This window comes from Leptodactylus fuscus, chromosome 5, assembly GCF_031893055.1.
Source record: "Leptodactylus fuscus isolate aLepFus1 chromosome 5, aLepFus1.hap2, whole genome shotgun sequence".
Lineage (NCBI taxonomy): Eukaryota > Metazoa > Chordata > Amphibia > Anura > Leptodactylidae > Leptodactylus > Leptodactylus fuscus.
Genome location: NC_134269.1, coordinates 157,723,053 through 157,740,461, shown reverse-complemented (window position 1 = coordinate 157,740,461; position 17,409 = coordinate 157,723,053). Strand labels below are relative to the sequence as shown.

Genomic DNA, 17,409 nt, shown 5'->3' with positions numbered 1-17,409 from the left:
TGCTGACACACTGGATGGCAAAACACCTTTAAACCAAATTGGCAGTTTGCCAATTTTAAATATGCCCGGAAAAAGAAAATCTAATTTGTTGCAAAATTCTAAAACAATGAGAGCTATGAAGGAAGTAAGAAGTCAACAGAGTTCTCCTCAAGCGAAGCTGAGGAGAATCATCAATGCCAACACCACACTCATTATAAGGCATACCAGTGAGCAGTCACAGGGAATCATGAAAAATTATGCATTTATTTGCATCCAATTAATTTTGGATGCAATTAAATGCATAATTCTTCGTGAGTGCCTGAAATTCCTTTCATATGTTGTTATGGCAGTGAGATGCCTTTTCTGAGCACCCAAGCAAACACAAACCGAGTGACAATACACTACAATCATACCAGTGAGCAGCTGAGATGCCAGAACAATCACAGGCACTGTGCGAGGAACAAGTTCAGCAGCAGAACAGCTTGAGAGTTGCTGAAATGCAGGAGCAGGCGAACTATTGACAACAACAATTTCCTTAATATAGGCAGATGATCGATGCCAAAAACATGCAGACAAATTCGCAGGCAGAGGCTACTTACTTGATAACTAAAGGAAGTAAATAAATGAGAAGTTAAACCAAATATTTGTAAACTATATTCATTAAGATACAGTGCATTAAATGGCCACTTTATTAGAGATACCTGCCCTTTTATGATTGTTTCTTTCCTGTATGAAAATTAGAGAGTTGGCCCCCAGAGTGCAGCATAAAATCATGGAAGTAAGTTTTCCATGGAAACCGCATTAGAATGGGAAAATCGACCTGGTCTTACGCTAGGTTCATACCTGCCTTGGGGTTTTGGTTCGTGGGGGTCCGCTTGGTGATGCTTGCTCATATTGGTGCTAAACTATTTGGCGTCAGTATTTCAAAAGTGACAATCTTGTAGGATTTTCTTGCTGGAAAGAAGTAAAGTATGTTAAGAAAAAGGTAAGAGGAGGATAACAAGGAAGAATTCTGATGAACAGTCAAGGAGGTTGAAGCCAGATACAATCCTCCAACTGTGTCCAAATTCACTTTTTAAATTGTTAGGCTAGGTTTACACTAACAATGGGGCAGCGTCCGGGCACTCCATTATAATCTATGGGGTCCATCAATTTCCACCTGTAACCGCTTTTAAGCAGATAAGGTTTCCATTTTTTGGGCCCCCAATTGGACACGAAGGCGGAAACCAATGTGTGAACCTCGAGTTTTAGTAGACTCTCTTTATAAAAATACTTATATTCTATTATTAGCTGAGTAGTGGGACAAGGTAGCTTGCACCAAATATGTATGACTATTTTTCCTGTACTTGAAATCAATAAATACATAAATAAATAAATTATTTTTAGGCCCTACTTGGAGTCAAGGAAACATAACAAGAGCCTCCTTCTTATCATGTAATAACCCCACTAATAAGGTCATATTCACAAATGGTGGAAATTGTTTACTGGAATTGAGGTTTTTACTTACCTGAAAACTCTATTTATTGTAACATCTAGTAATTTCTCCATCAATTCTCTTTCCCTGCATTTTGCAGTCCAAGAAAATGATGTAGAAATGTAAAATCCATGCAGATTATTTCTGCATCTTTCTTGCATTAGAGTTTTGTATTGCCTGGTGCGAATTGTAGGCTTGTAAATCTGTATCAGGCCCGTGACTAATATTTATATTACTTTTCTCCTCATATTAGTAAGAGACAACCTATGGGCCCCTAAGGCTCCTTGGCCCAGTTGCTACCGCACCCTTGCAAACCCCTCAAGTTATGCCCTTCATGTCTCTAGTGTAGGTTAGGGAACTGTTAGTTAAGTAATTCCTTAGCATTTGGGGAAGGTTGTTTCTACCCAGAGGTTTTGGCACCTCATGTAACAGACCAGTCACATTGGAATTCAAGCACCATTTATTAAGCTGTTGTCCTCATGTGGTGCAGGCATTTTAGAGCCGCAGGTGTGAAGATAGCCTTGTTCCTGGCTCTAAGAAATCTAAGAGCATATTCTTCAGCCTGTATCTGGTCAGACATCATTTTGTGAGGACTTTGGTGTAGCCTGAATGGACTCCTCCCCTGTGAGCAGAGAACAGCAGCCAGATGGAGCACTTGTAGCTTTTGTGTTGTTGCTGTTTTACTATGTGTGTGTCTTATATTACAACCATGCTGAACATCAGTGGCCGGAGAGAGGAGAGGGAGGAAAAGCCTGTTTACACAGACTGCAAACCGCCTGGGGAATAATGCAGGAAAGGAAGTGAGCCGGCTCTCTGTCTGACTGCTCCAACTTCCTGCTCACACACACACACTCACATTAACACACAGCAGAGAGAAAAAAGAGCAGAAAATCAGGATCTCATTACAACAGTGAGGCGACTGACAGCATGGACAAGCCAGGGATTGTAGCCCAGCCGTCCTAGACAATAATAACCCAGGAGAGAGGGCTGCAGCACCAGTCTGGGTAGGTACAGCTGGGGATCCTATGTGGCACTAGCTCACACTGTATTGTTGCATGCACTTCTTACTTCTGTTCTTGGGCTCTGTATACTGTCTGTAGCATGGAGGAGGGGCTGCCATGGTATACATGAAGTTTCTTATTTTACCTCAGCATGGATTTGTGTTAATATATGGCATGGCATTAAGAAGTCAGCAGCCTTCCATCATCTCAACACTCCTTTCATTGCCCTGGGTGGCATCTGAGGAGTTAATGACTTTCATAAGGGTGTGACTGGAATGACAGATAATGCCCATGGAGGTCAGCTCATGTGAGGGATATACTGGACTGCGGTGTGTGTGTTTTATCACTGGTTGTGGCCAGTGTATCTTCTAAGTGACTGCTTGTGCCTGGCAAGTGTGACAGGAAGAATCCTTCAGATGGGTATCTCACATTTGTACTGGCATAGGTTACATTGTGGGCATCTGTACTTCATTGTGACTGGCATGGGTAACAGGCACAGATTGTTATCATTCACAGTGATATGATATTACTGACTGGGCAGTGACAGTAGTGTCAGTGTGAATATACACCTATCAGGGAGGTCTCCTTATAATACTCAGTAGGCTGGCACTGGTGACAGGGAGGGTTGGTAGTGATTGGTAACTGGCATGTATGACAAGGAGGGGCAGAGTCTCGGATATTACTCATGTGCCAGCAATGTGTGAGCGGCAGACTAGCATTATTTGGACATGATTTGGTACTTGTGACTGGCATGTGTCTCTTATTATAACTGAATGGGCAGAAGTAACAGAAAGTCTCTTTTGTTAGTGATTGGCATATATGACTGAGTCAGTATCTGGACATCACTAGTTGTGTCGTGACATAAACATGAACACTTGTGACTGCCATGTATGACAGGAACAGTCAGTCATGTCAGGGTGGCATTGTGAGTGACAGGAGGAGTGTCCTGTACTAAAAACTGTGGGCATCATGTGTTGTCTGGCATGGAGAATGTGTTCCTGTGTGAGGAGAAGTCAGAGCCGTCTATTTCCCTGAAGAAAGTTGTGCGAGTCTGTCCTGTCTGGAAACACAAGACTAATTGCCATGCGCTTCCGGTTGGGAGCTGGCAGCAGACAACATCTTGAGAATGAGTCAGTGAGCACACAAAGAGACTCTGTGGTTTCCTTCTCCTCAGGTTCATGCATGTGCAGCTTCCTTTGTAGTCTTCGGAGGATTTCTCTAAGGCTCTGGCCATTTAATAACTCGCCTGAGCCAGAAAGGTAGAGGAGAAGGCTGCAGTGTTGTTTTTGGAGGGGAGACTTTCTTTTTTATAAGGTTACAGGACCTGATGCTGCCGGGGGAAAAAGTTCGCTTGAATTTTCCACTGGCTGCAGGAAGAGAGCGCATTTAGTCATGGCTCAGTAATGTCTGCCTATACCGACTAATCTCATTAGGAGTTTCCGCTCCCCAAACACTGGAGGGTTTTGTGTGGCTTATAGAGGAGCTCTGCCACCAACATGCACTGCCAGCTACTCCTATTTATGTCCTCTAGTGCCCAGTACAGCCGCATATCCCTCCATCATTATCTCATATATACTGTATATATAATCCCCTGCCACCAACATGCACTGCCAGCTACTCCTATTTATATACTGTAGTGCCCAGTACAGTAGCATACCCCTGCCATCATTATCTCATATATACTGTATATATAATCCCCTGCCACCAACATGCACTGCCAGCTACTCCTATTTATATACTGTAGTGCCCAGTACAGTAGCATACCCCTGCCATCATTATCTCATATATATACTGTATATATTATCCCCTGCCACCAACATGCACTGCCAGCTACTCCTATTTATGTCCTCTAGTGCCCAGTACAGCTGCATATCCCTCCATCATTATCTCATATATACTGTATATATAATCCCGACACCAACATGCACTGTCAGCTACTCCTATTTATGTCTTCTAGTGCCCAGTACAGCCGCATACCCCGCCATCATTATCTTATATATACTGTATATATAATCTTCTGCCACCAACATGCACTGCGAACTACTCCTATTTATGTCCTCTAGTGTCCAGTACAGCCGCATACCCCTCCATCATTATCTCATATATACTGTGTATATAATCCCCTGCCACCAACATGCACTGCCAGCTACTCCTATTTATGTCCTCTAGTGCCCAGTACAGCCGCATACCCCTCCATCATTATCATATATATATATATATATATATATATATATATATATATATATATATACACACACACATACACACACACTGTATATATAATCCCCTGCCACCAACATGCACTGCGAACTACTCCTATTTATATACTGTAGTGCCCAGTACAGCCGCACACCCCTGCCATCATTATCTCATATATACTGTATATATAATCCCCTGCCACCAACATGCACTGCCAGCTACTCCTATTTATGTCTTCTAGTGCCCAGTACAGCTGCATAACCCTCCATCATTATCTCATATATACTGTGTATATAATCCCCTGCCACCAACATGCACTGCCAGCTACTCCTATTTATGTCCTCTAGTGCCCAGTACAGCCGCATACCCCTCTATCATTATCATATATATATATATATATATACACACATACACACACACTGTATATATAATCCCCTGCCACCAACATGCACTGCGAACTACTCCTATTTATATACTGTAGTGCCCAGTACAGCCGCACACCCCTGCCATCATTATCTCATATATACTGTATATATAATCCCCTGCCACCAACATGCACTGCCAGCTACTCCTATTTATGTCTTCTAGTGCCCAGTACAGCTGCATAACCCTGCCATCATTATCTGTAATATACTGTATATATAATCCCCTGACACCAACATACACTGCCAGCTACTCCTATTTATGTACTTTAGTGTCCAGTAGAGCCGCATATACCCCTCCATCATTATCTCTGATATACTGTATATATAATATTCTGCCACCAACATGCACTGCCAGCTACTCCTATTTCTATACTGTAGTGTCCAGTAGAGCCGCATATACCCCTCTATCATTATCTTATATATACTGTATATATAATCCCCTGCCACCAACATGCACTGCCAGCTACTCCTATTTATGTCCTCTAGTGCCCAGTACAGCCACATTCCCCTGCCATCATTATCTCATATATACTGTATATATAATCCCCTGCCACCAATTTGCACTGCCAGCTACTCCTATTTATGTACTGAAGTGCCCAGTACAGCTGCATACCCCTGCCATCATTACCTCTAAAATCTGGAGTTTAGATCTTGAACTTTGTCATATTCCTTAAGTTCTAACCTGCACAGTTTTTGGAGTGTGGCAGTATGAATTATCATGCCTTTCGGGAAAATTGTTATCCTAAAGGGGTGTACCAAGTCTGTAACAATGTTTAGGTGGGTGGTACATGTCATAGTAACATCCGCATTCCCTGTGCTAGCTTGCCTATTTATTATAGTACATCCTGGTGCTATCTCCTCACCCAGAGTGATGCATACACCCTGGACTGTTGATATAAAGTGTAAAAAATGTGACTCTTCATCTCCTGCTATTGCTTCATAGGCCAGTTATGATGTTCTGATGCTCACTGTAGCTGCTCTTGGTGGTGGTCAGGATTCAGTATGGGCACTCGGACTACTCTGTGTCTATGCAGCACGATACACAGCAACCTCACTACATCTTCAAACACCTTTCTATCAGTTGCTCTTATGTGGCATTGGACCAGGCAGGTTTGACTTCAATTCCAAGTATCATTATGCACTGGGCATTCATGACCCCTTTGCTGGTTTACCGTTCTCCTCCCATGGAACACTTTTGGAAGCTACTAACCACTGTATGCTAGGAACATCCCACAAGCCCTGCCGTTTTGGAGATGCTCTGACCCAGCTGTCTCGGCTTCTTAATTTGACCATTGTCAGAGTTGCTTAGATCTTTACACTCGCCCATTTTTCCTGCTCCCAAAATATCAGCTTCACAAAATGACTGTTTATTTGCTGTCTAATATATTCCACCCTATGTCAGGTTCCATTGATACAAGATATTCAATGTTATACACAAGAGGACTTGTGTAGCTCTGCAACCAACATGCACAGCCAGCAGCTCCTATTTATTTATTCACAGTATGCATTCACAGGATCATGTGCAAAAACACAATGAATGAATAAATAAATAATGATTCAAGCACTAAATAATTTCATTGAGCAATATAGGTGGCGTGGGTTATTGAAGAATTAAAATGACTTGTCAATAACTCATACCAGTAATGCAATGAATCATGTATCAGATCACAAATAGTCTACAGCAATACATACATATGTACGACACCACATACACTTAGGGGGTTTCACATTACTGTTGAAAGTCCATTCTGGTAGTGCCACTTTAAAAAAAATACTAAAAAACGGACGCCTATTATAGCGGGCACTAGCTGATTTTAATGTGCCCGGAGATGTCCTGTTTCTGGCTTTTTCATTGATTAATAATTTTAATAATAATGTGAACATACAATATTTGACATTACAAAGTGACAAAGAACTAATGTATCAAACACAGGGGAGTAACGATTATGGTCACAGCGAGTGCGACAGCGGCCAGGCCTGGAGGGGCACAGGCGCCCAGCTAGCTGGAGATGGCCAGGGCCCTTGACCACCATTATAGCGGTGTAGTAAAGCCTGGTTGCCAACACTACAGTACATACACTTAGAGGACATTCACACTACTGTTAGATGTCCATTCTGATGTGATGTGAAGTGTCAGGTTTTAAAAAATCAAAATGGACGCCTATCCTAACAGACACCGATTTTAAGGTGCCTATTTGACACAGACATTAAACGGACACTTGCCATCCGTCGTAAGTTCATTATTTTGACAGGACACAAAAATCCTGCACTCTAGGATGTTATGTCCACGGAAAAAACGGACATGTGACACATTTAATGTAAACGTACACTAGCCATTATTCAACAGGCTTTTTAACGTATTTATGACGATTCTGTTAGTGTCCGTTGTTAATTTGTAATGGATGATCGCAACGGATACTACTAACGGTAATACAGTCCTATGAAAAAGTTTGGGCACCCCTATTAATCTTAATCATTTTTAGTTCTAAATATTTTGGTGTTTGCAGCAGCCATTTCAGTTTGATATATCTAATAACTGATGGACACAGTAATATTTCAGGATTGAAATGAGGTTTATTGTACTAACAGAAAATGTGCAATATGCATTAAACCAAAATTTGACCGGTGCAAAAGTATGGGCACCTCAACAGAAAAGTGACATTAATATTTAGTAGATCCTCCTTTTGCAAAGATAACAGCCTGTAGTCGCTTCCTGTAGCTTTTAATCAGTTCCTGGATAAAGGTATTTTGGACAAACAATTCAAGTTCAGTTAAGTTAGATGGTCGCCGAGCATGGACAGCCCGCTTCAAATCATCCCACAGATGTTCAATGATATTCAGGTCTGGGGACTGGGATGGCCATTCCAGAACATTGTAATTGTTCCTCTGCATGAATGCCTGAGGATTTGGAGCGGTGTTTTGGATCATTGTCTTGCTGAAATATCCATCCCCGGCGTAACTTCAACTTCGTCACTGATTCTTGAACATTATTCTCAAGAATCTGCTGATACTGAGTGGAATCCATGCGACTCTCAACTTTAACAAGATTCCCGATGCCGGCATTGGCCACACAGCCCCAAAGCATGATGGAACCTCCACCAAATTTTACAGTGGGTAGCATGTGTTTTTCTTGGAATGCTGTTTCTTTTTGGACGCCATGCATAACGCCTTTTTTTATAACCAAACAACTCAATTTTTGTTTCCAAAATGAAGCTGCCTTGTCCAAATGTTCTTTTTCATACCTCAGGCAACTCTATTTGTGGCGTACGTGCAGAAACGGCTTCTTTCTCATTACTCTCCCATACAGCTTCTATTTGTGCAAAGTGCGCTGTATAGTTGACCGATGCACAGTGACACCATCTGCAGCAAGATGATGCTGCAGCTCTTTGGAGGTGGTCTGTGGATTGTCCTTGACTGTTCTCACCATTCTTCTTCTCTGCCTTTCTGATATTTTTCTTGGCCTGCCACTTCTGGGCTTAACAAGAACTGTCCCTGTGGTCTTCCATTTCCTTACTATGTTCCTCACAGTGGAAACTGACAGGTTAAATCTCTGAGACAACTTTTTGTATCCTTCCCCTGAACAACTATGTTGAACAATCTTTGTTTTCAGATCATTTGAGAGTTGTTTTGAGTAGCCCATGATGCCACTCTTCAGAGGAGATTCAAATAGGAGATCAACTTGCAATTGGCCACCTTAAATACCTTTTCTTATGATTGGATACATCTGGCTATGAAGTTCAAAGCTCACTGAGGTTACAAAACCAATTTTGTGCTTCAGTAAGTCAGTAAAAAGTAGTTAGGGGAATTCAAATCAATAAAATGATAAGGGTGCCCATACTTTTGCAGCGGTCAAATTTTGGTTTAATGCATATTGCACATTTTCTGTTAGTACAATAAACCTCATTTCAATCCTGAAATATTACTGTGTCCATCAGTTATTAGATATATCAAACTGAAATGGCTGTTGCAAACACCAAAATATTTAGAACAAAAAATGATTAAGATTAATAGGGGTGCCCAAACTTTTTCATAGGACTGTATAAGCGCCCCATTAGACTCATAAGAGTGTTCACAGTATATGTGTTCACAGTAGAAATAATCCTGAATATAAAGGTTTCATGTGAAACTGTAAACTTATGCAGAATATGTAGTCACTTATCAATAAGAAAATATATTATTAGCTCATAAGTAGAGTTGATAACATTTTGACAATACAGATATTTCTGTAAACAGAATACAATAGAAAAATTGATAAGCCTTTTCATTCTGAAATGTTAATACAGGAAAATCTGTTATCCCAGTATACCCTAATGGTTGAGGAATTGTGAACTGTGTCACAGGTTAGATAAGTGAAAAATGTGGTTCATTTTTTGAAACCATGAATACCACAAAGTAAAAAACAAACAAACAAACACTATAGTGAGAATAAAGTGGCCCTGGACCACCATTATTAATGGTGGGGAAAAGCCTGGTTCTCAGACCATAAACATATTGTTAATGGAAAGGGGTTCAGCATGTCATCGGGCCCCTTTCCAATAGTTGCTGACTGAGTTGAGGTGACTAAAAATAAATACTTAATCTCACCTCTACTGGGCCTCTGATGCTCCCGAGTATCCCCACCTGGGCTCTTCCGGCCTGTGTCACGTGCCCATTATTATACTGTGTGAGGGCCACTGTGGAGCATATAGCACTGTGTGTGGGCCACTGTGGAGCATATTATACTTTGTGGGGCCCCTTCACTATTCACATCATGCAACATCTGTTTTATAGCAGCCATGCATTATTAATACAGGCTGTAATAACATTGCATGCAATGTAAATAGTGAAAGAGTCACAGCACTTGCAAAACCACCTCAAACAGTTGATCAGCAGGGTCCCTTGGTGTTGGACCCCCACTAATATTATATATCTCTTAGACTGTTAGGCCCTACAGTTCAGCTGTTTCCCAAGGCACGTAGCTCCCAGGATTGTTTACATGCCTAGCACTGTGCTGCTCACTGACCATATTCTTGTTAACTGCAGTTGTTGGTACTAAAGTTGTATCCCATTCAAGTATCTGAGATACTACTGCAGCACCCAGAACAGTCACTATCAAGAATTCGCTGTAGGACACAAGTTTGCACCAGGGCCCCAAAGACTTTAGTAACGCTACTGATCAAACAATAGGAGTGAAGTTTCAGCTCATGAGAACTTAGAATCTATTAGGAAATAGGGGGACACCAGAGGTAAGGGGGCTTGTTTGGTACAATGGTCCTGCCATCTGTTCATAAATAAGGTGATATATCTGAAGCTATATGAGTCCATCATCAGCCAGTACATGTAATATACGGATACAAAACGCATGGAGTGCAGGGTAACTTTAGGATGGAGGGGTCAGGTTCTGAGGTATAATGTAGAAAAAGTAGATTAGGATAAGAAATGTTAGCCTAGTGTGAGGTGGTGTAGAGCAATGTGGTCAGGTCACGTGATAGGCCTGCCTAAAAAAATGTGCTTTTATAGTACAGTACTTTGATAGTAATCTGACTTCCAGGATATAGCATTCCAGAACACAGGTGCAACTGAAGAAAAGTCTTGGAGGTAGGACTGGGATATTCGGATAACAGAGGATATAAGTCTGTCAATGAAGGAACCATGAAAACTGGTTTCTCCCTAACGGTTGTGATAAACAGGTGTTATGACCGTTGTTTGTTATTTCTCGCATCGCCATGTGAATATAGTCTTAGTCATTTCCTTCTATACATCTATATTGTTGTCAGGTAAATTGACTTCGTTATATCACACGACAAAGTCAGCCAACTAATATGGAAAACTCATCATACTTTTAACAGTGTCTGTAGTTAGCACTGCCGAACATGTCCCACTGACTTGCTGATAACTTTGCTGATTTTTTTCAGTTTTAGAAGAAGGAAAGGCGTCGGAAGGGAGGGGTTTTTGTTTTATCACTTAAAGCACAAGTAAACTTTTATTTTTTTTCATAAATCAGTAGGGCAGGGAAACGGGACAAAGAAATCTTTACTTTTTATCTGGATATTTTTGTCCTATACTCTATACACAAGCAGATCAGTTCACTATGAAGATAGAAGGTGGAAAAGGAGAGCAGCAGAGATAGGAGGGAGGCTGTCTCCTATTCCTGATAACTCAGTTGTGTTGTGAATTAGAACAGTCTCTCTGGAGTGCAAATGTCTTTCTGCCTGGAGGAGATCTTCCTTTTCTCCTCTTCATAGGCTTCTATTGTACAGACTTGATCATCAGATGCAGGAAAAAAAGTGAAGTGAAGAAACTGGTACTTTCTTTATTAAAGTATATTAAAAGGTTTGTTATCTTTATCTACACTCTAGATTTATTAAAAGAAATAAGTTTAGTTATACTTAAAGTCAACCATGACAAAAGTGTTTCTATTTGTATGTGTCAGTCAGGAAGACTTTATGGTCTATTTTTATGATACTTTGTGTCTGTATATGCACTGCTGTGTGCCTGGTGCAGTAAAAGACACTACATGTTAAAGGGAACCAGTCAGGGTCAGTTCACCTTAGCATATGTATTCCGTCCAGTTAGAGTCCCCATGAAGACCCTCCAGAAGGAATACAATTGCAAGTGCTGTGCTGTAAAAGCACACAGACCCCATAGACTATAATGGGGTCCATGTGCTTGCCGTGCACTAACCACACATCATTTGTGTGCGCAGCAAGCATACGGACCCCATTATAGTCTATGGGGTCCATGTGTTTAAACTGCACAATGCTTGCAATTGCGATTGTATTCTGTTCGGGGGGTCCTCATGTGGAAGGAATCCAAACGCTAATGTGAACCAGGAGTAATGTTGAAAATGCTGATCAGTCTACAGCATATGATGAAGCACAATACTGTATTACTTAACAGGGTAATTTATAGTTCAATGGGAAAAGACTCAATCTTTGCAATGCACGGCTTGAAAGCCAGACCAGCCTTCTGGGAATCATGGTTGAAAGCTGTGGCTAAAGCCAGCCAATTTTGGTAATCCGGTAGCGGACCAGTCCTGTTTAGTGCAGCAGTTCTTACTCAATTTCAATAAGTGTCTCTCTACTCACATATCATAGTTACACTATGCCATCACTGTAGGGGGGTTAGGTCAGTCAAGTTAAGACACAGTATCACAAGCTACACAGTAGGAAACTTTCACATCCATATAAACAAAATAAAGCCTATAAAGTAAATTTATTTGATCAGAAAAAAAATTCACAGAAGGAAACAGTAAAGTCAGTTTAAAGGTGCTCAAGTTCAGGAATGCTACATCTTTCTTTAAATTTTAAAGGTTTTCAAAAACAATACGAAAACACATTAAAAAAAATATGAATGAACAAAATAATGCAATAAAACTATCCTTAAAGGGGTATTCCCACGTCGCATACTCACCAGTCTTCGTTGCTGTAAAATCTTCTGTCTTCCTGCTTTGTTGCGTCATTGGTGGGCGGGGTTACATATGCAAAGCCAGCGGCGAGATGCCGCTGGCCCTGCGTGCACGCTCATAGATGGTGAGACCAGTCTAGCCTTCACAATGCGAATACAGACCCGGCATCCGCTGTTAACCACATTAACAAGGGGTTAGAGGAGAAAATGCATCCACAATTTATTATGCAATTTCTCCTTAGCATCTAAATACTTCACCATGTGGATGTTAACTGCTGTTTGGGTACATAGTACCATGCTGAAGGGAAGGAGCATCAGGGGTCTATTTCATTCTCACAAGGGATTAAAGGAGAAATTGTGCCCCACATTTTTTACACAATTTTTTTCCAAGTATGTTAATACCCTACCTGTGGATGAATGCTGCTTTTTGGCTGCACAGAAGGGAAGGAACTCCATTAGGCTTTTTGGAGGGCAGAATCATTTTCAGGTGTCATGATGGATTAGGATTATAGTGATCATTTTGATCCTAGAATTGTAAAACAAATGCACAGAAAAATTAAAATTGATTCCCCCCCCCCCCAGATATATCATAGTCAGCTTGTGCCACTGTGAAAAGTCAGCCTTTTGGTTATCATTCTCTGTTTCTTAATTTTGTAAACCCTCCTACATGTGACCCTAATCTTTGACTGGGAGATATAACAGGCCTCAGAAGTGAAAAAATACCATGCACATTTAAAGCCTAATTTAGTTATTTACAATGCATTGACAACTAATTGCAAAGACCCCATTTTGGAATTTCAAGGGATCGTGATAAGACAAATTTCATAAGAATTAGAGATGAGCGAACACTGTTCGGATCAGTCGTTCCGAACAGCACGCTCCCATAGAAATGAATGGAAGCACCTGGCACGTACGCTTTGCCGGCGGCCGGTCGCGTGCCAGGTGCTTCCATTCATTTCTATGGGAGTGTGCTGTTCGGAACGACTGATCCGAACAGTGTTCGCTCATCTTTAATAAGAATGCTTCTCAAAACTTAATATGCCATGTAAAAATTGAACTTTTTAAATAAATATGCCATTTTAATGTTTAATAAGTTCTGCCCGCTTTGTATCAACAGAGACATGCACTACTAAACCTTTTAAGCAGGTTGTTCCAGGTACAAAGATGTTGTATATGTGGGCCTAAAGTAAAGTGCTGTTTAGGTACACAGCAGGGCTCAAAAGATAAGGAACACCATACTTTTTGGCATTTGGATTTAGATGGACTGGCGTTTAGATTAAATGCCATGCTGCTTCTGCATAGCTCCGAAAGGACCAGTAAAGTCGAACAAATGAGGCCACTGCCTGGGCAGTTCATTTTTGTACCCCTGGAGTGTTGCATTAATTTAATTTCCAGAAATAAAAAATTTCAGTGCCCAATATTATTTTCTTTTACAAAAATAATGTGAAGAAGGGCCTTTTTTAGGGGTAAATTTATTAAATTATGTTTTTAATACTTTGTGACACTAGGGGACTTGAACCAGTGATCATCTAATCAGACCTCAGGGTGCCATAAAAATGGATTTGCACCCTCTAAAGGTGATGTCGGTGGGTCACAATGTTAACCTCTTGTGCTAAGTTCACACTAGTGTTCAGGTCCACATGGGGACCTGAAAGATGGAGACCCGAAAGACGGAGACCCTGTAAGCTTAAAATGTGGTTACCAGCGGAAACCCATGCACCCCATAGACTATAAAACTGGTAGAGACAACAGTCTTCTTTGCAGGACTTCTCTCTGCCGATTTTAAGCGGAATCTGTGGCAGAGTCTCCCAACACAGGTGTGTGAATCCAGCCTTACATGATCGCAACATCTAGGAGGTTCTCTACTGTGATTAGCGCTTAGCTCTGACCTCGGGTGCTCGAGCAGGGTGTCATCTGTTACTTTTAGCTGACACCCTGCTCTAGCACCCGCTAAGCTTTTGAGTGGCTGGCATGCTCCTACCGTACTATTACAGCAGTTTGGGAAAACCACTTGTCAGCTGTGCATACTATTATGGTGTCTGTTAAAAAACTGTTTAGTTGGTAACCAAGAGAAAAAATATATTCATTTTCACAACAGACTTTTCCTTCTACATTTTTCTCCAAAGTAAGAGTCCACAAACAACTACATAATGTGCTTTTCTCATTAATACAGAGGACCTTGCATATTGCAGCGGAGCATCTTCTGACAGAACCACTTTAGATAGCTCACTTATTTCTTGGGAGATGGTGCAGGGAGTCAGCTGGGGGAAAAATATGTGCAATTTAGAAAGTTATCTATGTAGCTGTATGGAAGAGATGTCATCCAGCCTTCTTATACCCTATAGCGTTTCCCAAACTGTGCTCCGTGAACCACCTACAGGTGCTCGCGATATGGCGATAATAAACTGTTAACAATAAAAAAAAAGTAGATAAATGTGAAGGGTTTCAAAATTAAACTACTGGTTCACATGTACGCTTAATATTCTACCGGCATGCGCCCTACGGTCTGATCGGCGAATATATGAGGCCGGCGGATTAATGCTTCACTGTCAGAAAGCACTTCCAAACTGGTCTCTGACTGCGCTTTCTGGCTTAATGCGCCGGTCTCATATATTTGCCAAACAAACTGTACCTACGGACGAAAGTGCTTTAGTCATCTTTCGTGCTCGTATTGTGCGGTCACTCAATCCTTGCTTTGTCAGTTTAGTTTGTGCAGTATTTGCAGTTATTCACGTGTTATTCAAAAAAACATTCCTAATTTGGTTGTTCAGTATCAGTTCGTTAGAATTCCCATCCCCCCCATCGTTAATATCGCTTATTATCTTTGGCACTTATGTAGGTTTTAGGTAAAATATGTTAAGTGCTCCCTACAGAATTTCTGTCCTGAATAGTGCTCCTCCACTCAAAAAGTTTTGGAAACGCTGCCCTATAGTTTTCTGATAAAGATCAAAAACCCCAAAACAGTGCTGTTTATAGATGGGTCTTGCTGGTTTGTCTTGTATCTAGTTTGGGCCACTTAAAGCCCTTGAAGTAGTGATGTGTATTTGGATTCATGGATTCAATGTCTGTTCCAGTTTTGGGTGGAATCAGAGTTGAAAAAAACCCCAAGTAACCAATTGTGAATTCAAAATAAAATGATGAATTATATTTTTCAATTATAGGTATTGCCTAATTAATTAGAATCATAGTTTGTTGCATATTTACTTTCATGGGAGTTCACTAGCTTTTTTAGGAAGTAGAGGAGGTTTGTAGCTTCTGTCTGATCATAGTTGTCAGTCATCTACAAAGGAATCAGACTGGAAAAAAAACAAATAAAATTAGAGGTTGGTGGTTGGCCTAACAACTCCACAGGCTTGCTTGGACGTGTCCTGTGACGGTAGTAGAATTTTACATGTATCTGTATATACATGCATGAGTGCAACTAGTTTTCCTGTAAGCAAGGAGGCTGCATCATAGTGTGGGGGTGCATGCCTACATCCGTGACAGCAAGGGAAATGGTTGCCATTTCACAGCAAAGCCCCCCATCCTGTACCAAGCAGTCATTACAAATAATATTGCCCTTAAAGAGGACTTTTCATGTCCTCGGGCACATGTGGTTTTGTATACCACTAGAAAGCAGACAGTGCGCTGAATTCAGTGCACTGTCGGCTTTCCCGTTATGTGCCCCAAAGCTGGAGATATCCGTGCTGTTATAACGGCACCGATGTCTTCCCACTGTCAGAAGGACGTTCCTGAGGAACGCCCCTCCTCAGTCTACTCCTCCATAGATTAGTAATGGGGGGGTTTCCTCACAGCTTAGCATCATCGCTGGGCGGTAAGGAACGCCCCCTCTGACAGTACAGAGCTATGGACGAGTACTGTCAGGAAGAGCGTTCCTCACAGCCCAGCTAGACTGTCAGGAACACCCTGCTGACGGTGGGTAGACATCAGTAATGGCACCGATATCTCTTGCCCTGGGGCACATAACGGGAAAGCTGACAGTGCACTGAATTCAGCACTCTATTGGCTTTTAAACAGTATATAAAACCACATGCACCCAAGGACATGAAAGGTCCTCTTTAACTACATCCATCTGAAACATTGATTTAGTAGAATTTTGGGTGCATGTTGAACACATTGCATGCAGAGCGTATAAATCCAGAGTAACATTGGGAATTGGTTGAGAATGAACATTCCTAGGATTACTCATTGAGCTGATAATTATCAGTTTATTTAGAATGCCCTGGTGGGTTAGAAGGCCTGGTGGGTTCTTCAGACAAGCCAGGCCCATGGTGGTCCTAATCTGCCCCTACTGATATCTCATGGTTCATGACTCTTTCACAAGTTTGAACATTAGCTATAGGGGTACGCTACTGATAGTAGAGAGACCGATTCCTCCCTTCTGGTTGAGAGCCATTTGTTTTTATGTACTCATTCTGTGGTTTCTTATTTACCTGTTGTTTTCTATATTCATGTCTATAGCTAAAGTAAAAATTTTACTACTGTAATAGTAGAGAACAGTAGATTGTGAGAGGTTAGCATTGTAACTATATGTATTTTCAAAAAGGAGCCTGTCATTTGGTGAAAGCATATTAAACTTGCAACACCTCACACATCCATTTTTGTTTCCATTCAGGGGGGGTCCGCATGGAGTCCCCCCGCCTGAATGGAAACCTAATCCACTTAAAAAACACAAACCAAAAAAACCTGATTACCTGCCAAAACCTGTAGAATATGATATCATAGAATATGATAGCGGAGTTTCCACCCAAAAATGGTGAAAATGGAATGGGGAAAGGAATCCCCCAGCGGAGAGTAGGCACAGGTGTTAACTAGGGTTGAGCGATCGGCGATCGAGTATATTTCACGATCGGGTTCCGCTCCTGCAAAAAAAAAAAAAAAAAAAAAAAAAAAGATCGGGAATGGAATTCCAATCCCGATTGCTCAACTTACCTGCACAGAACCG

At 41.3% G+C, this 17,409-nt stretch overlaps 1 protein-coding gene across 1 annotated transcript in view; it reads left to right on the top strand.

The window, feature by feature from the left end:
- Positions 1 to 2,180: 2,180 nt before the first annotated feature.
- ELK3 (ETS transcription factor ELK3) overlaps positions 2,181 to 17,409 on the top strand; it is a 36,246-nt gene continuing 21,017 nt past the window's right edge. Inside the window, exon 1 of the mRNA XM_075274543.1 lies at positions 2,181 to 2,457. The gene's annotated coding sequence lies outside the window, so the exon portion shown is untranslated. The remainder of the gene's footprint in view (positions 2,458 to 17,409) is intronic.